The 24,940-nt window shown below is 43.9% G+C and overlaps 1 protein-coding gene across 6 annotated transcripts in view; it reads right to left on the reverse strand.

Annotated features, from left to right (window-relative positions):
• LINGO1 (leucine rich repeat and Ig domain containing 1) overlaps positions 1-24,940 on the reverse strand; it is a 275,425-nt gene that overhangs the window by 163,783 nt on the left and 86,702 nt on the right. For 3 of the 6 annotated variants that reach the window (XR_015745132.1, XR_015745131.1, XM_087941642.1), the window contains exon 4: positions 24,058-24,218. The exons of the other annotated variants lie outside the window; for them this stretch is intronic. The gene's annotated coding sequence lies outside the window, so the exon portion shown is untranslated. The remainder of the gene's footprint in view (positions 1-24,057; positions 24,219-24,940) is intronic. 6 annotated transcript variants of the gene reach the window in all.

Here is a 24,940-nt window from a genome sequence, read left to right on the forward strand (position 1 = left end):
CAGTGTTGCAATATTTAAGGGGCTGCCTCAAAGAAGAGGGGCTGGTCAACCTCTTCTCCAAAGCACCTGAAGGTAGAACAAGAACCAATGAATGGAAACTAATCAAGGAGAGAAGCAGCCAAGGACTAAGAAGAAATTTCCTAACAGTGAGAACAATCAACCAGTGGAACAACTTATCTCCAGAAATTGTGGGTGCTTCAACACTGGAAGTTTTTAAGAAGAGACTGACCTGCTACAGGGTTTCCTGCTTGAGCAGGAGATTGGACTAGAAGACCTCTAAGGTCCCTTGCAGCTCTGTTATTCTGTTCTGTTAAGTTTAACGGATGTTCTTCTAATTTCTTGGCTGATTGTTGGGAGCTGCCCTGTGCCGCAGAGCGTTGGGTAGGATTCATGTTTCATAAACTTATCATTCTTATCATGGTTGCTGGTGTTAGCTAGCTCATCTCCTTTATTTTCTCCTAAGGGCCCTTTGAGGTCAACCCTATTGTGGCCCTCGATTGAAAGCCCATTTGCAACAAAGACTTGGTTCCTCAAAAGCCTGAAGGAAAGAAGGCAGAAAGAGGCTTCTATTGTATCTAAGTAGTCTTCTTCTTCTTCTTCTTCTTCTTCTTCTTCTTCTTCTTCTTCTTCTTCTTCTTCTTCTTCTTCTTCTTCTTCTTCTTCTTCTTCTTCTTCTTCTTCTTCTTCTTCTTCTTCTTCTTCTTCTTCTTCTTCTTCTTCTTCTTCTTCTTCTTCTTCTTCTTCTTCTCATTATCTCTTGCCGAAAAGAAACATTTGAGCATACGTGAACCTCCTTGCTTAACAACAAAATGGTAGTTGTAAATCGACAATGAACCTAGCGCTCATCCAACAATTGCATCTATTTTTTAAAAGAAAAAAATCAGATTCAACTGCCGCGAAAAGCAGAATTTGTCCTGTTAAGATTTAGATTCTCCCTTTCTGCCAGGAGTAGCAGGTGGAAACCCAAATATTTCCTCTCCCCATTTTTTTCCCCCATAAAGTAATTCTGTGGGAGGAGCGGGTTGAGTTATTGGCCCCAAATCACCCTGGGAGTTTCCAGGATGTGAGGTGGACTCCAGACTGGATCTCTCCTCAGTCCTTGGCCAATAACTTAAGCACTTTACTACCCTGGAAATTGGAATAAATAAAAACTCAAATGCCATCTGATTTAATACACCAATAACATTGATTTATTATTTCAAGTTCCACCTAGCAGTCGGAGAAATCTGCAACATGAAAAACAAATGAAGCCGCTTTAAGACTTGTTTTCAGAGGCAGTAGAACGTCATCGGGCCCCGAAATAGTAATAGATCTCCTCCCTCTAGAGGCAGGCTAAGAGGGAACGGCTGCCCCAAAGTCACCCAGCTGGTTTTCATGAATAGGTGGTACTAGAACTCACTGTCTCCTAGGGATTAGGCCACAGTCACCAATCTGGCTTTTGTGCCTGAGGTGGACCTAGAACCCACCGTCGCCTGGAGATTGGTCCAAAGTCATCCAGTTGGCTTTCACGACTAAAGCAGAGTAGAGCTCACCATCTTTTAGGTTCTAACCTGGTTGTCTTCACCACCAGACCAAACTGACCTTTTTTTTTTGTCCTACTCTCCAGATTTCAAACAAAACTCTCTATCCAAGCAAACTAAACCAAACGGCTTCTCTTTCCATCCCACCATACCTGAACAAACTTCCATGGTTTGCTGTTGGGTCAGTGTTCCCAACTTAGCAAGTGATCTCCAAAAGGATCCCAGGCCTTGAATGAATACAGCAATCATGGTAATATTCGGCCACACAATTTCTGCAAATTGCGGCTGTTGGATAAGACAAAACAACAACAACAACAACAACAACAACAACAACCAATGTTCTCCTTGCTCAGCCCCCTAATTGGCCAATTCACAACTTGCGTTATTGCGAATATTTATCTGGGAGTGCTGGGCATGGCAAGAAGAAGGTCCTTCCGATGACCCAGTTCTTCAATGCTGTCCAGGGAAGGCAATCTTAGGAGAGATACTGATGAGTGCAAGCCAGCTTCCATAGTCCACGTAACCATCGTAATTACAAGCTTAGTGTATAATCACAGCGATAATGTCTGTAACAAGTACCACATAATGAGTAATAGAGTTGATGAAAGGTTTTCTAATTACTTTGGTATGCAAGTCACTAGCAAACACCTAGCATTGTTTGGAAGTAACTGTTCTAATTTTCTTAGGATGGACCATCAGCAATCTTCTTTAAAGATGACCGTGTCAGGCCCCACAAACCAAGAATGACGTGTGGAATTACCGTTAAGTAGTTTCTTCATGGTTATTCGCCTACAGACAGAATCTTGCCCGACTAAAGCCGCTTCCTGCGTAATTATAGATATACTCTGTGAACTGCTAGGATGGGGCCACCTTCTTTCTCTTCCTACCTACCAGACATTCCAAGGTTGGCTATGTCTTCCCTTTGGGAAGAAGCCTCTCCCTTTTGGGACTCCAGACTGCATTCCACCACTGACCCACCAAGTATAGATGAAGAGATAAACTGATGGTGTTACCTAGCTGGTTAATCAAATGTCTTCAGGAAAACCACCAAGCTCAGTAGCTATGGAGATTCTCCATCCTCCAGGTCATGGTTGTTCCAAAGGTGCTTTTTCAAGAGACAAGGGGACTTTTTGGTTTTTCTCTGAAGATGTTTCACTTCACATCCAAGAAGTTCCTTCAGCTCTGACTGAAATCCTTCCACTCCCCACTGTCCAGTCAGAATTGAAGAAGCTTATTAGATGAGAAGCAAAATGTCTTCAAAGAAAAACCAGAAAGTCCACCAAGCTCAGAAAGCACCAAGAACCCCATAGAACTAATCAGCATTTCTGTCGTGCATCAACCTAAGTCCAACATACTCTGCAAAGGTTTGGACAATTTTTTGAGAAATCTAGAATGTTATATTGGGTGAGGGAGCCACATGGGTAGGCATTACTCTAGAACAGATGTCTTACAACTCATGCAGGCAGCACCTTGAAATATCTACAATCCATGTTTCCATTACTGATGGAATTGAATTATTGGATCCTTTGCTAAAAGCTGAGAGGAAAGACGATTTGTTCTTGACTCATCAACTGTCTATTTTTCTCAGGCTCACAGGCAGCTTTTGATGTTCTTTATGGTCCACCTGAGCACAAATCCAAAGATGATTCCTGGTTGACAAGCCCATCCTTGGCTCACGCAGATTAAGATTATTGAGGGGCCATTGTCTTTGGAGAGGAATGAAAAGAGCTGGAGGTGAAGATTCGGGGCTTCAGAGGAAGGAGGTCACTATCACAGTGGGATGAAGAGTTTTGGATGTTTGAGACTGAAGATAATCAGTGAGCTCCTCCGCTGCCAGGAAGACAATGCGAATGGAAGGCTAAGTGAGGCTTTGCAATGCTTATTTTCTATGCAAACGAATGTTTGATTCTGTCTAATCTCACACTGTCTAATCTCACACTGTACCATGCTACCCCACGGTTTTCTTTAATTAAGAGCACATTTGCGGTTATCTGGACTTGTTAACTCTTGATTTTGGTTTCAGTTCCAGTCTGAAGGCATACCACAGTGCAACGACAGAGCAGAGGGCCAAAATTCTCCAGGATATACTAGAAAGAAAGAAAGGAAGGAAGGAAAGGAGGGAGGGAGAGAGGAAGGAAGAAAGAGAGAGAGGGGCCAGTGAAAGGAAAGGAAGTCAGGGAAGGGAAGGGAAGGAAAGAAGGAAAGGAAAGAAGGAAAGGAAAGAAGGAAAGGAAAGAAGGAAAGGAAAGGAAATGGAGTTTCCTTTAAGAGGCCTTAAAGATTTTCTATTCTATTCTAGACTCTATACCATTTTGGGCAAATCTCTTCTTAAAATCCTCCAGTGATAGAGAAGGAAGGGAGGAAGGAAAGGAGGGAGGGAGGGAGACATTGGCTGAATTGCTGATCCCCCCCCCCCAAAAAAAATAGGTTCTGATCGTAACCCATTCCTAAAGAGAGATTCTGTATGAAATCTTCTTAGGGAGCTGTCCAACTTGCAACGTCCCAACTTCTGTTAAAAAAGAAATGTCAAACTTTCAGCCCTCTTATCAAATTCGACCAATTTCTGTTAGGCCCCTTATCTTGGAGCTGAGCTCCTACCATGCAACCTGCAAGGATGACCTTTTATTCGGCCAGAGATGAGAAGAAACCTGAACAGGAGGAGGGGATTTCGCGCAGCAAGACAGTTGAGAACTGATTCACCAGTTTGCAAATTGTCCACAATGGATAATTTAACGTGCAACGGAACTTGCAAAACCCATCCCTTCAAAGTAGTTAGAAGCTGACCTGAAGTTATCTTCAATTCCTGCCCACTGCATAACCCTGGGAGCACCCAGAAATCACCCCTTGCCAATCAAGGCTCCTTCCAACTGACTAGTTACCGCAAAAAAACCAAAAACAAAACAAAACCCAGCATTTGGTTAAATTACTGCAATTCCCTCTCCTCACTTCACACGAAAAGGAATTGAAACAAATTGCTAGCCTCCCACGTACATTTTCAGAAGAGGAAGTGTGAGAGTTGATCTGCTGGAAAATCTGGCCAGTTGCTGAAAAGAAGAATTGCTAAGCAGACCAGCCATCGTTTTTTTTTCTGAACTTAATTACGTTCATAAGTTGAGGGCTACCTGTAAGCACTTGGAGTAGCGAACTGGTGCTAACTTTCTGAGAACTCACTGAACGCAGCAGAATAGCAGAATAACAAGAGTTGAAAGGGACCTTGGAGATCTTCTAGTCCAACCCCCTGCTCAGGCAGGCATCCCTATACCATCTCAGACAAGTGGCTCTCCAGTCTCTTCTTAATAACCTTCAGTGATGGAGCAACCACAACATCTAAAGCCAAGCTGATTAATTGTTCTAACTATCAGGAAATTTCTCCTTAGTTCTAAGTCGCTTCTCTCCTTGATTAGTTTCCACCCATTGCTTCTTGTCCTGCCTTCAGGTGCTTTGGAGAATAGCTTGACTCCCTCTTCTTTGGGGCAGCCCCTGAGATATTGGAACACTGCTATCACGTCACCCCTAGGCCTTCTTTTCACTAGACTAGACATACCCAATTCCAGCAACCGTTCTTTATATGTTTTAGCCTCCAGTCCCCTAATTCTTTATATATTTTAGCCTCCAGTCCCCTAATTATCTTTGTTGCTCTTCTCTGCACTCTTTCCAGAATCTCAACATCTTTTTATAGATTTTGGTGGTGACCAAACCCAGATGCAGTATTCCAAGTGTGGTCTTACAAGCAAGTTGCAATTATTGCTGTCTATCCATGTGCAATTGCGTTTGCATGAGAAACAAAAGGCACTTTGTGATGACCCAAAGGGGCGTGACACAAAGGCAACACAGTCACATAAGTAAGAAAAGTCCCTTTAATACCTCCAACTTTCCCCCAAAATATCCAGGTTACCTTTGGCTGGAGGAAAAAGCTCTCCCAAGAACAGTCTTTAAGTGAAGGAAATTCAGTCTGAAAACAAAGTACATATAAACTGTAAATAAAAATCCACACAAACCACGCTATAGTAATTAACTTGACAGGGCAGGAGAAGGAATTGCAGACTTGAAAGGCCAGCAAAATACACACAGTTGGGAAGATGCCAGGAACCCAGATAAGCTTTGACAATAACAGATAGCTCAAAATTTGCTTCCAACAAGTTGCTGTGCGCAAACTCTCTTTTTAAACACTGTGTTCCCAGCTGCAGCTAATGAAGGGAATCAGGGCCCTTTCCTCCCCCGTAAACCATGCAGCTCGTGTTGCTCCCTTGTCTGTTCCTCCCTGCATGCCCTAGGATGAAAAGGGGGTGGACTTGGATCTTCCTCCAAATTCCCTCTGCCTTGCTCTAACTCTCCCCTGCTTTGCTCAGCCGGACTTTGCCCTTCCCCAGTTTCTTCCACAGCCACCGGAGCCACACTCCCACTCCTTGTCAACTGCTCGGCCTCCCCCTCGGAATCAGATTCCAACAGGGGCACGACACACTTCTTCTAGGAATGCTGGCGATTTGAAAATGAGTTAATTTCTCATTTTAGTCGAAGCCTGCGTACTCGGCTACTGAGCCAATGGTGGAAGAAATCTCCCCCCCACACAAAATATAGCCTTCCTCAAATCTGCGCTGGGATTTTCCCATAAAAAAATTGCATGCCCCAAATGGATATGTTGGGAATGAGGAAAGGAACGTGCATATTTACCCATGGATTCACATACACCCATGCATACCTTCTTTAAAATAACGATTAAGAATGCAATACAGCCGGGGATTTTTGTGGTTGCCAAAACACACCTATTAGGAACTGCCTTCATCCTGACGTTTTCCCGCAGGTGCAAGGTACGCTTTTCTAGTCCAGAAAAACCATTTCTTGTATAAATAGATTAATAAATAAGCATACATTAGGAACCTTTTTCAAAAAAAAAAAAGCTGTCTTTACTAAGAAAAAAGGAAGAGACGTTTTTCTATTTTTTAAGCCCCAAACCCCCACATCTAGACAGAAAAATAACTTGGATGAAAGTGATTCAAATGAGCCAAGGAATTCAGCAAAACAAATTGAGCCAGAGGGATTTCTGGGAGTTGAAGTCCACGCATCTGAAAGCTGCTAAGGTTGAGAAATACAGTTCTGTACAAACGTGCAAAAGGCTTCGTTAACTATTAGCGGTGTGCTGCAATGCCCACTTCTTGCCTGATTTTATTTTTTTAAAAAGTATTTCATTTTGGATAATTGTGCGTGGCTTGAAGGAGATGTTCTGACATTTGAAGATATTTGTGCTGTTAATCACTCTAAAAAAAATCCTAGCTCCACCAGTGGTGAACTCCGCCATCAGAAATCTGTCACGAAGACCAGATCAAATCCCACCAGGCTCAAGGTTGACTCAGCCTTCCATCCATCCTTCCAAAGTGGGTAAAATGAGGACCCAGATTGTTGAGGGCAACAGGCTGACTTTGTAAATTGCTTAGAGGGCTGTAAGCCACCATGAAGCAGTATATAAGCCTAAGTGCTAGTGCGATTGCTATTTGACCCAAAACAGTCATTCCATCCCTACCTACTATGACACATAGAACATGCAATAATTGAATTGGAAGGGGGCCTTGGAGGTCTTCAAATCCAACCCATTGCACAAGCAGGAGACCCTATACCAATCTCTTCTTAAAAACCTCCAGTGTTGGAGCACTCACAACTTCTGAAGGCAAGTCAATTCCACTGGTTGATTGTTCTCAGCGCTAGGAAATTTCTCCTTAATTCTAGGTTGGATCTGTCCTTGAGAAGTTTCCATTGCTTCTTCTCCTACTTTATGGAAAGCAAGCTTTCCCCTCCAGCTGAACTCTTGCCATCAGGTGTGTCAGAAGCAACTTGAGAGGCGCAACTCAGAGGGAATGTAAGAGGAATTTATTTAACAAGAATGAACGCAGAACGTGGCCCATGGAGACCTCTGCAAAAATTAATCTGCTCATCCCTGTTCTCCTATTTTAATTAATGTGCTCCTGAGACTCAGCCGAGAGCCTCCTCACACTGCAAGCCCTCCTATCAACACACACGTTTCTCCTCTTTCTCAGGGCTGTGGATTTATGTTCTCAGCGCATGAAGGAAACAAGGGCATTGGTACAACCATCATACTGGGAACACTCCACACTTAAAGACCTTTCTTACTTTGCATGCTTAGTGCCAGCTAGGCACATAAAGAGGAGGAAGTTCTTCAAAATGTTGGCAATGCCATCGTGGCTTTGGATCCCACTGTGAGTGTCCTTGGATGGGGGTGGTGGTGGTGTATTCCAAACATTGTGGGCGGGCTGTCCTTCCCCCATCTATCCAATCCCGTTCCCTGACTCATTTCATTCACCTTTCAGTCACTTTCCTGTCTCTGATGTACTGGTAACCTGGCCTCCTCATCATCTAGGTACCTAGATGAGGCTGGCCCAGTTGCCCTCAAAGGTGGAATGTTGTACATGAAAACTTGAATGCCCATAAAATCGTAGGGACCAAACTGTGGCCTCTAAACCATTATTTTTGAGGCCTCTTGTGGCCACAACAACTGTCACAAAACAGCAGTGTGCCCTCCTGCTGTTTTGGACCAGGAGAGACCCACAAGCTACGGTGGAGTTCAGTCTTAACAAGGGGTTAATATGAGCTCTCAGGAACAAACCTTCTTCTCCCTATGTGTGTGTGTGTGAATGAGTGAGCGAGAGAGAGAGAGAGAGAGAGGCAGAGAGCGAGAAAGAAAAAGAGGGAGAGAGAGGGAAAAGAGAAAGAGAGAAAGGAGGAGAGAGAAAGGCAAAGAGAGAGGGAGAAAGAGGGAGCGAGAGGCAGAGAGAGACAGAAAGAAAGAGGGAGGGATAGAGATAGAGGGCAGAGAGAGAAGGAGAAAGGGAAAAAAGAGGGTAGTGGAGAGAGAAAGAGAGGTGGAAAGGAAAAGAGAGAAAGAGAGGGGGAGGGGAAGAGGGAGGGAAAGAGTGAGAGAGACACAGAGAGAAACCTCAAGGTTTAGATATTTCATGTACCCGTGCTTTTTGACCTCTTTCACCAATCTTGGTTTCCCCATCCCCACCCTGGAAATCTTAAAGTGTAATCCCACTTAACTCCTAATTCCTGCTATATGAGATTATAAATTAATCCTTGGAGCTAGAAGGCTAAGTGTCAGCAGAGATGAATGAGATCTTTCACAATGATTACTTTTCTTTTTCCTTATGCAGGGAAGGAAAGACAATTAACTCTCTCCTTACATTTTCATCCGGCCTAGCAAAAGATGGGAACATCCCTCCGGGAAAGACGAAATGAGAGCTTGTATTTATCCCAGACTAAGAAAAACTGGGGATGCGGTAGCTAAGATGCCGGGCTTGTCGATCAGAAAGGCCGGCAGTTCGGCGGTTCGAATCCCTAGCGCCACGTAACGGAGTGAGCTCCCGTTCCTTGTCCCAGCTTCTGCCAACCTGGCAGTTCGAAAGCACGTAAAAAAATGCAAGTAGAAAAATAGGGACCCCTTCGGTGGGAAGATAACAGCGTTCCGTGCACCTTCAGCATTTAATCATGCCGGTCACATGACCGTGGAGACGTCTTCGGACAGCGCTGGCTCTTCGGCTTTGTAACGGAGATGAGCACTGCCCTCTAGAGCCGGAAATGACTAGCACGGATGTGCAAGGGGAACCTTTACCTTTACCTAAGAAAAACAGAAGTCCAGAGATTCTAACTTCCAAATACACAGAGTAGATGAACAACCCAAATGCAAAGCTTATATGTACGTCCAGTTGGACTTAATAAGGCCACTTCCTTTAAGTAAATGCATACAGGAGGTCCCCATCTTATGACTGTTTGAACCTGGCAGTTATGCTCATAAGTTATGACAATCATAAAGCGGGCTCACTGTATGACCGGACCCAATTTTGAGACCTTTTTCTGTGGCAATCGTTAAGTGAACAAAGTGCTCCTTAAGCAAACTCATTTTTGCTGTAGGTCTTTTGATGGAACCAGAAGTAAATGCATTTTCCACAAAACCTTGGTAAATCTTTGTTGTGCATCTGAAGGGCACTGCAAAGGACTGTCACATGACTGGAGGGGAGGAATGTCAGAACTTTGAAACTGGTCAAAAGTGGCTTTTGCAGAATCTGTTGTCACTTTGAACAGTCTCTAAGCAATAGTCATCAGTTGAGGACTACCTGTATAGACTTTCAGATCCATGCACCTATCCGTCCATCTAGCTGAAGATGTCTAGCAAAAAAGGGAAGTGGTACCCAAGCTTCCTCCTGGATTTGGGGGGGTCTCAAAATTCCCCGATTATGACTTTGGAGTGGCATTAGAGCATTAAATCTATGCCATCCACTGGTTATGGAGTCCCTTTATCGTAAGCCCTGGAGATGCTCAATTTTTGAAGATTTTTGAAGAAAGATATTCCAACCCCCCCAAAGCTTATTAATAGAACCTTTTGACCACTTTTTTTCTCAACATTTTGCAGCTATGGCTGACCCCCTCAACTTCCATCTCAAGGCAATTTCCTATCTCTCCAGGGTTTTTGGCTTCTTAGAGCGATCCCAATCATCAACGTCACATATGTGATATCAACGTGATCCTACCCAGCCAATCAAGAGTTAACCACACCACTCTTTGTGGAAACCCCCGAAGCTAATCTTGACATCCCAGGACAATTTTAAGAAAGGGTTAATCCCTGACAGCTGTAGGACATGTCTCTTTCCCAAGCCAATAGAGACCCAGACCAGTGATTTCTACCAAACATCTTGTCACATTTGAGTTTCTCCTTGGAAAAAAAACGAAAAAGCAGGATTTTTCATTCATGAAAAAAAGGAAAAACACTTCCTGGTGAGCAGTCCCTTGTGATTTCTTCAGTCCTATAATCATACATCACGAAATGTGTGCTAATGACCTTTGGAACAGCAGAAAAGCAAGAGGTCTTGATGGGAGGAGGACAGCTTCTTCAAGCCATCTTTGACGGAGAATCAATAAATAAGCCAAGTCAGGATATTTTTTTTCCTGTAACCTTCACAGCAAGGACCGTGCATCAGAGGGAACGCATAATTACCTGTATAAATTGTAACAAGTAGGAGGCTTCTAAGCTGTCAATAAATCTTGATTCTTATGAACCTCGCTCTCGTGCACTCAAGATTGACTACAGCCAGTCTTAATTGCTGGGTCACAGGCAACGCGGCTTCCTGAATGAGGAATAAGGTGGACCAGTTTGAAAGATCTTGACCTCTGATGCTATCCATCAGTGGTTCCTTCCCAAGGACCTTGGGCCGAGTCAATAGCAGGATGCAACGGTGGGGAGGTTGAGCAGTGATTATCTGGCCAAGAGTAGATTCAGATTCAAGGGATATGACTCCCCTTTAATATTTGACGAAGGCATGGACCAGCCTAAGACTGCGTTGATAGCTGATGTTGTCCTTCAGCCAGAAGTTAGCAGCCAGGAAGCCAGAGGACAAAAGACAAGACCAAAGAGCCACACTTGGCAGAATGTGATCTCCCCAAACCAGAGGTGGTATTAAGGAAGTCCTGATCAGTTCTGAGAATCGGTAGGGGAAACTTTGAGTAGTTCGGAGAAGTGGAAAAGACCGCCTCTGACTGGCCCTGCCTCCATCTCTTCTCTGCCTCCCATTGAGTCCCAGCTGATCAGCTGGGTCTTCTTTGGTTGCCCTGCACAGGAGAACTGAGCTGGAAAGCAGGTTAGTGGGGTGGGGAGGGAAGGGGGATTTTTCGGTATCCTTCCCCCTGCCGTGCCTACCAAGCCACACCCACAGAACCAGTAGTAAAAAAAATTGAATCCTACCACTGGCTCCAACATCCATGAAACCTTATCAGGTCATTCCCAGAGGAAGGCAAGCAGTGTGGGGAGATTTTGGCAACTCAGGTGGTAAGTAATAAAGTTCCTGACTTTTGATATTCACCAGTGGCTCTGGTTGCTTGCGTTTGATATTAGCTTAGGCATTGTTCTGGTAGGACCGGAATCCCTTTTTTCGAATGGTTTTGTAAGCCCTCTGAAAGGATTTTGCACTGAAAGATGGGGTACACCTCCACTGCACTGCACAAGCCCAGTTCCACTGCATATACTTCAAAGACGAGGCCAGATTTGGGGGTTCCCTCCCCAAAAAGGAGGATTTGTCTCTGAAGGTTTGTTTCTTGAGAGCCCATATTAAACCTTGGCTAAGGCTGAACTCTTATCATAACTTGTGTTGTCCCCAAAATGCATCACCCTCATGTCAGAAGCACCGAGGCACTTCCAGGTTGAAAGGATTAGCGGTGACATCACTGTTACCCGGGGATGCCCAGTTGGGGGCCTCTTTTCCCGTCCCTGGAAAGAGCTGGAGCGAAGGACGGGAGCTCACCCCATCCCAGAGTCCTAACCATTTGAGATCCCATGCTCCTCTGGTCCTCAAATAGCAGGAAAGCACACTGCTGGTTTGTGACAGTTTGGGCTAGAAGAGACCTGGAAAAGAAGAGGTTTCGGGATTTCCACAGTTTGCTCCCCACCATTTTACAGACATCCAAGTCCCCGTGGACAGCAGTCTCGTTCTGATGGCAACTAAGGCCAACTGAAAGAACCCAGCAGACAAACAAACATATAACCTCATCAGAGTTGGAAGAGACCTTGGGAGGTCTTCTAGTCCAACGCTCTCCCCCCACACATCCAAGCAGGAAACCCGATGCTATTTTAGACCCAATGGACGTCCCGTCTCTTCTTAAAAACCTCCAGTAATGGAGCACTCACACAGCTTTTGATATCGCTCTGCTCGATTTTGCAACCATTTGCAAAATCATTTGCGAGACGACTTTGGCTTTGCATATTTCCCCCCCCCTCACTTTGTGACACACAGAGCATGCTCAGACCTCAGTAGACGGGCAAAAGAAAGGGTTAATTGAGGAGCAGCTTGGTCTCCAGACCTGGTGATAAATTAGCCCAGGGATCCAGGCATTTCATACAGTTGCTTTTCCCTCTGCCATGTATGACAACGTGATTAATTTTCTCTGCCAATTAAGCTCATTTATCATCGCCACGTGACTCCACTTGTAGCCCACAGGAAGGGAAGGCAAGGAGACCGGGAGAAAGGGAAGGAGGGAAGGTGGCAGAGAAGGAAGTGAAAGTCAGGGTGGTGGTAGTGGGTGTTAGGTGACCAGAAGGGAGCAAAACTCAAGCCCACCTTACGTTTCCTGCCACGAATTCTGTTAAGGAGGTGAAGAGAGGAGAACCACCTGTTGAAGAATGCGGAATTTAGATGCCTGAACTGAACTGATGGTTGGACTCCATTGCAGTCCCCATTCTGATGCGGGGAAATCTTCTTGTAGGCGATAATGGCGCCAGGCTGACAATTTCTCCTGCAACCTCTTCCCTGTTGCATAGTCCTCAACGTACAACACTTCATTCTGGGACCAATTGAAGTTACTACAGCACTGAAAATAATAGTTATTTTGTTACCAAACTAGGTAACATCTTCAGGGGGTTTGGGGTGAAGGGTCTTATTCATTTATATATGTGATATGTAAAATTATACCTGTGAAAATATAAAGCGATGGTAATGCCATTTTAAACCTCTGTGTTAACCTAAGACAATTTACTGGAATATTATGTAAGAATTCTCTGTATTGTTTTGTATGTTCTGTTAGGACATTGTAAAAGGTCATATATTTGTCTCTGTCTGTCTCTCTGTCCCCCTCTCTCTGTGTCTCTCTGTGTGTCTGTCTCTGTCTGTCTCTCTGTCTCACTGCCTCTCTCTGTCTCTGTCTGTCTGTCTCTCTGTGTGTCTCTCTGTGTGTTTGTCTCTGTCTACCTCTGTCTCTGTCTGTCTCTCTGTCTCTCTGCCCCCCCCTCTGTCTCTCTCTCTCTCTGTCTCTCTCTCTCTCTCCCCCTCCCCCCCCATTCATGTTCAGAGAGCTCAGGGCTACAAACCCATTCCAGAAAGCACACTAATATATTGAGTTACCCATGCCTGTGAGTTTCTCTTAAAAGCATTCTAGTACATCCAAGACTCCGGGCTCCTTTCTATTCATTAATTCAAGAACTTGTTTGCAGCCATCAATTTGTTAAAAGAGAAAAGGGTGAGAGAGAGTGTGCGTTTGTGTGTGTAGGGCTGGATGGCAATGCCGTAATGTGCTGACTGGTGGAAAGGCAGAAGCCCTGGGGTTCTAAGAATTCATTTATATAATGGACGCCAACTGCATGAAAGATCTTGCGACCAAAGGGTCACTCTTGAATATGCCTCCTAAAGAACCGGCAGGCACAATCTCAGCTGCCTTCTTTCGCTCTCTAAAAATTAAAAAGCTGCAATGGAAGAACAAGCCCTTCAGCCATGAGATGTTAGAAACCTTAAATTTGGGGGCACAGAGGGCCTTACATTCACCTCTTAAAAATAGGACAAACATTGGGAGTGCCTCAAAATTTGATCCAGATAGCTGAACAACCAGTTTGACTACTGGCCACGTGAATTATTAGTACTGCTTTATAAAGCCTTAAAGGTAAGGCCACACCTGGAATACTGCATCTGGCTTTGGTCACCACATTACAAAAAAGATGTTGAGGCCTTGGAAAAAGTGCAAAGAAGAGCAACTAAGAGGATTAAAGGCCCGGAGACTAAAATGTGTGAAGAATGGCTACAGGATTTGGGTCTGGCTAGTCCAGAGAAAAGAAGAATTAGGAGTGACATGATAGCAATGTTCCAGTATTTGAGGGGCTGCCACAAAGAGGAGGGTGACAGCTTATTTTCCAAAGCACCGGAAGGCAGGACAAGAAACAATGGATGGAAACTGATCAAGGAGCGAAGCTACCTGGAATTAAGGAGAAACTTCCTAACAGTGAGGACAATTAACCAGTGGAACTGCTTGCCTCTAGAAATTCCGGGTGCTCCATTCATTGCAGGTTTTTAAGAGTAGACTAGATAGTCTCTTGTCTGAAATGGTATAGGATCTCCTGCCTCAGCAGGGGGTTGGACTAGAAGGCCTCCAAGGTGCCTTCCGTCTCTATTCTGATTCTGATTCTTATCCCAGCTACTTAATGTCTTTGGAGATTCTCAATCATCCAGGTCATGGTTGTCTCAAAGATGCTTTTTCAAAAGGCAGCTGGACTTTGTTTTTTCTTGAGAAAGAAGGTGTTTCACTACTTAATCTACTTAAATACCTACTTAAGACAGGACCTACTTAATCTACTTCTTTCTTCTTGGTCAACAGTTGGGTGCACACTATAGGAGCAAGACAGAAGAAGGCAAAGAGAAGATCCGCTCCAGTTTCAAGTAACCTTAAAAAGTTTGGCAACAGTTATCCAATGACCCAAAGGAGCTTTCTTTTCAAGAGGAGAGCTGGACTTTTTTGGTTTTTCTTTGAAGACCTTTCACTTCTCATCCAAGAAGCTTCTTCAGAACTGAAGAACTTCTTGAGAGCTGAAGAAGCTTCTTGGATGGGAAATGAACTATAAGGAAAACCAACATAAAATGTTCTATCGTTGGCATTTGGCACCCTCAAGACTGGCTAAAATTTACCCAAATTTAAAACCAAATTGTTGGAAGTGTGGACAGCAACAAGGTACTTTCTTTCATTCTGGGTGGACATGCCCCAAAGCGAAAAAATAATACTGGAAAATGATTCAAACATGCTTAGAAGAGTTAACTAAAAACAAAACTGATTTTGTCCTGGAATTATTTCTCTTAAGAATAATAAAAAAAAACTATAGCAGAAAGACAAAATATCTTATATTACATATATTAACAGCAGCAAGAATTTCATATGTTCAGTACTGGAAGAAAAACTCCATACCACTTGAAGGCTTAATAATCAAAAGATTTTTAGAGTGTGCGGAAATAGATAAATTAACTATGGAATTAAAAGGGAAAACAGTCACAGAATACAATGCAGTATGGGAAACATGGTTTATTTGGACTAATAACAGATATAAGAATAGAAAATATAAATAATGTATATAATAAATAAGAGGGTATGCAAGTATTATTATTGTAAGTTTTGATAGGACACATAAATGTATATATAATGTCACAGCACTGTTTAATAACTATTGTATTATGTATAAATGGAAAAAAAATTCAATAAAGCATTATAAGAAAAAGAAAAAGAACTTTTGGGACAACCGTGACTTGGATGACTGAGAATCTCCATAGACAGTTATCGAATGACTTAGATAACATGGACCTGCCTGTCAGTTAACATCTCAAGTGTGAGGATGTTTTTCCAGGAGGGGTATCTGTTGACACCTTCATCACTGATGCCTGGTGCTGACTTGGTCTAACATCTCATTCTCCTTAACATGAACCTTTCCTGTTGGACTTATTGCTAATCGAGGGGTGCTTTCAACCAGCTCCTTACCTCACTTTCCAGCCTGTTGGAAGCACCATGTTCTCTGTCCTGGTATAACTTAGGCACCATCGACTTGTACGGATTAACATCTGGGCCTGACACTCATCAGAACAACTCATACTGGTGGAAACACCTGGATTATGTCAGCTAAGAGACACACATGGGATGAAAGCCACAAGAGTTACTGGGATGTAACTTGTAGCCCTCGACTGAAACTTCTAGTAGAGGAGACTCCACGTGATCTGGCTGTCTCAGGAGTCTTTCAGAAACGTCTTTGGGAAAAGTGTTCTTCCAAATCCTAAAACGAGCCAAGTCAACTCATTTAATTTTGGAAAACAGCCTTGAAAAAGGAAATCTTTTGCACATAAGCTGGGGTAAGTTTATCTTCTGAGCTGGCCCAACAAAGAGGAGATGGAAGCCAACCATCTCTACCTAGAGTGAGAGCAAATATTGGAAAAAAAGATTTTCCCCAAAAAAGAATTGGGTCTAAAAGCGAGATCAAGTTGAATCATACACAGCGCATTATTGTTTTCATGCAGGGAAGCATTTAAAACTGGGAAGCATTCTTAGGAAATAGGAACAGATGGGGTTTATGTATTATGGATTAAAAGTGCAGGAACCCTCATGCTTATCTCATTGTCTTCCAAGATCTTCCAAAGACTGCCAAGCAAGGCAAAAAAATTATGTTGCTCTTCATGAATTAATTCATGTCCTCCTTGATGAAGTAGCAAAATAATTAGTGAGAAAACCAACCTAGCTTTAGCCAACAGGCTTCATTTATTATAGCTGCTATTATTTTTTTAATTGTCTTCCCATTTTCGCCCAATTCATTGCCTGTAATAACTGTGTTAGCCGTTCGGCTGATGTAATGAGTAATAGCGCCGAGGCCTCTTTCAGGAAATCGATTGTTTCCAATATTCGCAAGTTTAGGTGAGACCCTGCTCCTTCGTAATCTTTCTAGAAATGGATATGGAAAGGGAAGGGAGGGAAGAAGGGAGGAAGGAAGAAGAAAGGGAGGGAGGAGAGGAAGAAGGGAGGGAGGGAGAAACGTGGGAAGAAGAAAACGGAGGGGAGAAAGGAGGAAGGGAGGAGGTAAAGGAAAGAGGAAGGGATGGAGGGAGGGGAGGAACAAGGGAGGGAGGGAGGGAACAGAGGAAGGGAAGAGGAAGGAAGAAAGGAAGGAAGAAGAAATGGGAGGGAGAGAAAGGAAAGAGGAAGGGAGGGAGGAGGAAGGAAGGAAGGAAGGAAGAGAGGGAGGAGGAAAGAAAGAGGCTGGCCGGCAGGCAGGCTCTTCAGAATGACATAATTTGTCAGGCTAAAATACAGTTAGGTCCTTGAGATTCAGCACGTCCTGAGAATATTTGGGTGTGTTTGTCTTGCTCTGTCTCCTTCAGGTGAAGTCTTCTGCCGTTGGCTAAGGGCAACCCGGATGTTGAAGGGGTGAAACTTCTACACACGTCCACTTCTCCTTTCCAGAATATTTTCATTCATTTGCAACACCCACTCGCCCAGTTCTACAGCGATAGTGCTGACATGCGATGTTCAATGTGTCACATTAAGTTGTTTTAAATGCCAACAGTAGGCAGACGTTGGGGAAGGAGAGAATCAAGATCAGGGGAACCAGGAGGAGAGTGTAACTCTTTGAACTCCTGCCCAAAATGATTATTTCTGCTAAATCCGTTCTCGGTCTTGGGAGGGAAGTTTCCATTGATACCGGCAAAATATTTCTCCTGTATTCAGATTGATTCAAGAGTGGTAGGATGGTGTAAGATCCTTTCCAGAAGGAAAATATTGAGAATCTCTCTCTCTGCCTCCCTCCATTCCATTCCACTCCATTCCTCTCTTTCCTTCTTCTCTCCCTCTCTCCCTTCCCTCCTTCCTTCTTTCCTTCTTTCCTCCCTTCCATCTCCTTCCTTTATCCCTCCCTCCCTTCTCCTTCCTTCCTCCCCTTCCCCTTCCTCCCTCCCTCGCTTCTCCTTCCTTCCTTCCTTCCTTCCTTCTTTCCTTCCTTCCTTCCTTCCTTCCTTCCTTCCTTCCTTCCTTCCTTCCTTCCTTCCTTCCTTCCTTCCTTCCCTTCCCTTCCCTTCCCTTCCCTTCCCTTCCCTTTCTCTCCTCCCTCCCTCTTTCTCTGCCCTCTTGACTGAATTCCCCTTCTCCTTCACCAACAAATCCGCAACCTAAACCTCTTCCTGCAAACTGAAGAAGAAAAGGCAGGAAAGTTTTTCTGGCTGTGTGAACTGTCTGCTTCCCACCTCGTTTTTCACAGCACGCCACGCCAAGGGTGGGTGGGTGGGAAGACATTCTACGGAAATGTGGAGGCAGGTGGTGGCTGTGGTATTTTCACTCCTAGCAGCATGCACAACCTGTTTGCAAAAAGGAAGATCTGGTGGGGAGCGGGTGGGAAGAGTACCCCACCCACCCTTTTCCTGTTTTCCCTCCAAAGGTAATCTGAGCTCCACAAGATTGACAGCACAGCCATCTGTCTTGGGGGAGAAATCCTCTTTTCCCAGAGTGAAAAGAACTGTAGGTTGGGCTTCATCCCATCCAGCCAATTATTATTATTATTATTTTTGTAGGATCCGTGCCCGAAGAAGATATCAAACCCACCGTTTCTGGTGTCTTTTTAGTATTATTATTATTATTATTCCAGAGAAATCAGGATAGTGATTTAAGCTTCTGTAATCATCGGTTGCCTTCACATAAGAGACCAAGCTAGACTATTTTGAAAGAGGCTTTGCTGAGTGAAGCCCTAGACTCAACCACAAGGGTCTTCCAACTTGGCAAGTTTAAGACTGGCGGACTTCAGTTCCCAGAATTCCTGAGCTAACATGACTGGAGGAGGAATAGTGGGAGTTGAAGTCCACCAGTCTTAAAGCTGCCAAGTTTGAAGATCCCTTATCTGTCACCTATCACCTATCAATCTATCAATCTATCAATCTATCAATCTATCAATCTATCATCTCTCTCTCTCTCTCTCTCTCTCTCTGTACCTACCTATCTATTTACCTATGTATCAATCTATCTATTATCTATCTATCATCTATCACAAAGGTCTTCAAACTTGGCAAGTTCAAGACTATGGACTTTCAACCCCCAGAATTCCTGAGCTAACATGACTTGAGGAGGAATTCTGGGAGTTGAAGTCCACAAGTCTTAAAGCTGTCAAGTTTGAAGGCCCCCTGCTCAAGCGTGAGACAAGTTAAGGCCTAGAAACCTGTTGGGAACCCACCCAGAGAGCAGATGGTCACCATCGTGCTGAGAATATCTCTGAAGACCGAAGGCAGGGTTGTGACAGTGATTGGGTGAGATAAAGAAAATGGGAAAGCGGTCAAAAGTTTGACCTGACTTTTAGAGAGGTCGGTGGGGTGATTTTAAATAGACTGGGTGGGCTAAAATCAGAGGAGGCTTCCCACTCTTCGTTCTTCTTCTTTTTAGTACAAAGAAAAGCATGTAGGAATTTCAGGAGGACAATTTCAAGGACTCAGGGCTTTCAGAAAAGGAGGAGACGTGTTGTGGACTTTACTAAGCCATACTGGGTTGCTGTGAGTCACAAGCTAAAGCAAAGTGACACATAATTTCACAGGGGTGTTGAGAAAGAGATGCTGCAAAGGGACTGGTCCGAGAAGAGATGGCAGAGCCCACGGTTGCACAATGGGCAAAGAAATAAACTTAGAAAGGCGTGTCTTCCTAACTTGTAAAAGAGACGGCGGGATATTTATACTTTCAGACTTGCAAGATTCTACTCATGTAGAGTTGCAGTAAAGTCAAACTGGTTCACCTGGATGTTTTCTGTCTTGTCCATGTGGGAAGATTTTTCTGCTGTTGTTGACATTGTTCACCTGCTCATTCTTCTCATCCTTCATCTTTTTTTTTTTTTGCCCTCTTCAGTTACCCACTCACACGGTTTCCCATTGGATAGAACACCCGTTTGATTTCTTTTCACGATAATGTTAAAAATCTCTCCGTCAAACTCCCCGACTGAATTCTGAATCTTTTAATGAAGCTTTTTTTTGTGAGAAGCTCTGCTTTTTTGGAGCTGTCATTAGTGAGGGTGAGAAATCCTGGGCTTCACTGGCAAATGATGACTTATTTGCTCACAGCGCACTCCGTAATTGTATATTTTGCTTTGGAAAGGGCGAACAAGATCCAAAATCAGGATCTAGCATGTCTGAAAGGTATTGAATGCCAAAAACGCCACGCTGAGAGGCCATTCTTCAGATGAGACATTCCAAATAGTTTCAGGCAATTCCTTTGAATGAATAAGCTTTATCAAATTAAAAGAGACCAGTCCTTTAAGCGTTACGGAGTGGATGTATATGGAGGCTAGGGTGGCAGAGCGGTTAATTTTCTTAACTAAGAACAGGAAAACAAGTGTTCTCTACCCCTCTAATCCTAACTCTAACCTTGTTTTCATACAAGAACAGACAGTCTTGATTGTGGCTCAGAAGATCCTCCTCCATCTTCAAATACTCCCTGGGGATGAGCAACTAAAATCTTTTTAAGTGGTGTTTCTAACCCTTGGCAAGAAGGGTGGACTTCAACTCCCTTTGCCACAATCCAACCTACCTCACTGGTTTTCTCTGGTGGGGAAAAATTAGATGAAGGGATATCTGGTATGTTCTTGAGCTCCTGGATGGTATGGCGGGGTGCAACTCTAACAAATATGTGGATAAGATTCCTTCATGGTTTATTAATGGTCACCATCAACGAGGAGGATTTTTTGGGTATATTTTCCAGCTTGGAAAGTGAATCGGATGGAAGAATCATCATCATCCAGCTTGGGTGACCTCCATAATGGTGAGTTCAGTTATTTCTGGGAGCTGAATGTAATATTAATTATCTGGCCTGGTTTTTGAAAAATAAGTTTTATTCCTACATGTGGTGAAACTAAACTTAGGCATTTTGCTGTCACCTGAGTTTTCCCTCCTTCTGTACGCAATGAGGAGGCAGGTGCTGGCCGTGGTATTTTCACTCCTAGCAGCAAACACAACCTGTTTGCAAAAGAAGAAGATCTGTGCGGTGAGAGTTCACATGTGTGAAGAGGTACTGTGTGAAGCTTCCTTCTGTGTGGGGTCGTGTTTTGTTCACACAGTTGAGTACCCAAAGAGAACCTCAATGGAACTATTTTCATCGCATCTTAAAATTGGAACCATCTTAATTATAGCTTGCCTTTGAATAGCACTTCATCAATGTGCAGTTGCTTGTGGATTGAGGTGGGGGAGGAGAAATACCTTCACAAAGCTGCAAACCAGATCAAAGTGTTTATGATCCAAGATGTCAACACACTCTTAGTTAAACCCGAGTAAATATAACAACAGAAGCACGCAAGCAAAAACAACAAAGAATCTTGCGGCCCCTTGAAGATGGGGGACTGTGTTTTGTGGAAGCTTAGCCTATATAAAAATGAGCCTTTTGATACTGCGAGACCCTGTTGTTGACATTGCCGTCTATTAACGAGACTTTGAAAAGCTCTCAAAAGGAATAGAAGGAACAGCAATGGATTTTTAATGGGAAGAAAGCCACGCATCTTGAACTCCAGAAGTCAGAGCTCTTACATCCTGGCTATGAAAAGGAATTGATGAATTGACCAAATCCAGAGAGGGCTAGTGTTGTGATCTGCTGGCGGCCTGCACTGACGGCAGCAGAGTTGGACAGTGGGGAGGAACGTAGGCCAGTCTGGGAGTCTGGGGAGGACTCAGACAAGGGTCCTGTGTCTGACACAGAGATGGGGCCAGGGCCATCTGGAAGTTATGTGCTGACTCCGCAGCCTTCAGAATCTGACAGCAGTGAGGCAGAGGAACAAGGGGAGCTTGTTCCCAGTGCGCGCAGGCGCAGAGCTGCCAGAAGGCAAGAACAGTTAAGACAAAAGGGGTGACTCGGGAGTAAGTCTTGGAGGTGATTGGCCCTTCCCATAAGACATAAAGGAGGAGCAAAGGGACAGGAACCTTTGCAGGAAGCAACTTTGTTCGTACTGGTCAGTTTGAAACCTGACGCTCGGTGTTGAATTTGTACTCTGGTTGGCCTTGTATAATTAATTGGAAATTTAGTCATTGGCAGCATTTCAAGGAAGAGAAAAGTGAGTGCTTATCAGACTTATCCTGAAGGACTTTGGCAGACTTCCATGGGACTATTTACAAACTGTGTGAGACTCATTACGGACTGTGAATGACTAAAATTCACAGCTGTTGAAATAAAGAAAAAGGGGGTTTGGGATGAATGTGTGTTTGTTAGTGTCTCAATAAGCCTTGATCAGAACAGCTATCTGGTGGGAGAAAGAACTGGAAATCAGGCCCTGTGTGGAATGGCAAAGAGATCTGTGTAGGTTCAGCTTGAAGAAGAGAAACTTAAGCAGCGACAAGATGACAGTTTTGAAATATCTGATGGTTTATTGTACTTTGGAGGGCATGGACTGCTTGCTTACTCCTAAGACCAGAACTCATGGGTGAAACCTGAAAGATGAAGATACAGGCGAGACATGAAGAAGAACAATAAAAACTGTCAACCAGTTTACCACATGGAATGGTTTCTTCCTCTTCACCGAAGGATTTTAAACACAGCTTGGATCGTCCTCTACCTGGGATAGTGCAGTGAATCTGGTAGTGAGGAGGGAATTGGACTTGGTGACCGCTTGGGTCCTTTCGATTCTACGATTCTGTGATCGAGTCTATGATCCTGTGATTGATTCTATGGTTGATTCTATGATCTCATAATTGATTCCATGGTTGAGTCTATGATTCTATTATTCCTTCTGCGATTCTATGATTCAGTGTACAATTCTATGATTGTAATTATTCATTTTATGATTCCATTATTCCTTCTAGATTCTACGACCGCACAAGGAATTTAAGGGGAGATTTTTCAGGTAGGAGAAGTATCTTTGTTCCAAGATGCGGCAGCCTTTATCTCCAATGAAAGTCTTTTATTTCCTGGAACAGTTCCACTAGAGGTCAGATCTGCAGGTGTCCAATGCACTCAGGGGTCTGAATTCTTTCTATTAGGTATCTTAATATGGAATTGAACTTCTAGCTTTCATCGCCTACTTACAGAAAATCTAACAGCCACAGAATGCTTTTACGCTTCTGGCAACAGTGGGGTCAAAATGATCTGCCCTGCAATCAGAGATAAATTACCAAAAAAAAAAAGGAAAGAAAGAAGGATTTGTAATACCCTCCTCACTTTCCTGGTTTATTGCACAAAGGTGGACTCAAGCCAAAGATAACACAATCAGGAGCTATTCCTAAACAAGAACATACACAGAGAGTTTTTGAATATAGCTCAGAGGGTCCTATCTGATTTGGGTCTGTAACATTTCCATAGCTGCCCATCCTCAATTATTCCCTGAGATGAGAAAAGAAAATAGCAACTTTAAAGTGCATGGACTTCAACTCCCAGAATTCCTCAGTCACCCATGTCAGCTGGGGAATTCTGGAAGTTGAAGTCCACCCGTCTTAAAACTGCCAAGGTTGAGAACTTTGGCTTTAAAGTCCCAAGCATCTCAATTAAGAAAAGATTTCCCTATCGGTTGTGTCTGACTCTAGCGGGGTGATGCTCATATCTATTTCTTGGCCAAGGAAGTCAGCATTCTGCAAAGACAATTTCTGCTGGGTCATGTAGCCAGCATGACTATACACCAAAGACTCATAGAATGCTGTTTCCTTCCCACCAAAGTGGTACCTATTCATCTACTCGCATTTGCATGCTTCTGAACTGCTAGGTTTGCAGGAGCTAGAGCAAGATATGGGAGCTTACCCCTTCATGAAGCATTTGGGTCTCCAACCTGAGCTGTCAGCTTTCCGGTTGACAAGCTCGATATCTTTAACCACTGAGCATTGCGGCACTCAATTAAAAGTGGCAATTAAAAAGGCAGCATGACCGTATTTCCTTGAAGACAATGTGCATTAAGCCACTAGCCATTTAGAAACAAACATGGAAAATTCCAAGCAGAGGCAAAGACTAAAACTGAACCCAGAAACCTTCAGCATTGACAAAAAGATTATCAATCAACCAACCAGGAGCTCCAGGCCAGGCCACCAAACCAGAAGCAAACCAGGGCCTTGTGTGAACTCAAAGAGCGACATCTAGGGTACCCAAACCGAAGGGATGGAAATGGAAATATCAAAGTGGAAAAAAGTAAGAGGGGTTTGGAGAAAAGGAGCAGGTTAATTCCTTCATGCTCAATAGGTCCTCTTTCTGGTGAAGCTCCAAAACGTGGACCGGAGCTCCACCAGGAATAGGAGCAAGTGAGAGATGATTCTATCCATCTTACCTCTTAATTCATCTTGCTGGCTCCTCTGGAAATAGCATTGCATAAACCTCTCTTTTGATTCTGTCCTCACCCATCCTGCTACCTTTCAAACGATTCCCGATGCATAATGCTTCTTCCTCTTCTCGATTCCACCTTTCTCTTGATCGATTGCTCGACTTTCTCTGGGTTATTGCAGGAACCGAGAAAAAGGGGGAGAGAACCCAGTTACAGGAGGGGGTTATCGCCCTTCCCCTCTCTGTTTTTCCCCCATTGAAAACCTTCCTCCCGTTTACATCGACAGAGGCAAAATATGAGGGATGGTTCCCATCCCATCACCCTGATTTTGGCCCCCAGGAGGACGATCCTCAGGAGAAAGACGGTGCTATCCATAACTATTTAGTCCTGCTTTTTTTTTTTCTCTCCCAAAGCTCTTCACCCAAGCATTTTCAGATGCTTCCTCTGTCAGGGATCATTTAGCCTGGGGGGCTCTGATGCAGCTGAACAGCTGGTCCTGTAATTGGGATTTAGGTGTTTCATCTCACGGTGACAATTCATAATAGAAGCAACTTCCTTAATGCTGAAAGATGAACGGCTGCCTATCTGCGCAGCTCCCAAAAATGGAAAACGAAGAGACAGAACTCAGGAGCGAGAGTCTCGCGCGTGGTAAGAGATGAAAAAAAAGAAGGGCTCCGAAGATCTGAGGATCTGCTGCCTTATTTTCTCAAGGCCAGGGTCTTTCTAATGTGGTCTTCATTGGGTCTGGGTCCTGTAGAGAATCAGGGAGGTGACCTTGAAAAAAAATCAGGTCAGAGGACTGAAATATTTCTTTTGTCCCAGAAAACAGTATATTTGGAAGACGTACAGGGAGGTTCATGTCCATGGAGATTCTCAAGTCATCCAGGTC

The sequence above is a fragment of the Pseudonaja textilis genome, chromosome 13 (assembly GCF_049901715.1).
Source record: "Pseudonaja textilis isolate UNSWEBS1 chromosome 13, rPseTex1.2, whole genome shotgun sequence".
In the NCBI taxonomy this organism is placed as follows: Eukaryota; Metazoa; Chordata; class Lepidosauria; order Squamata; family Elapidae; genus Pseudonaja; species Pseudonaja textilis.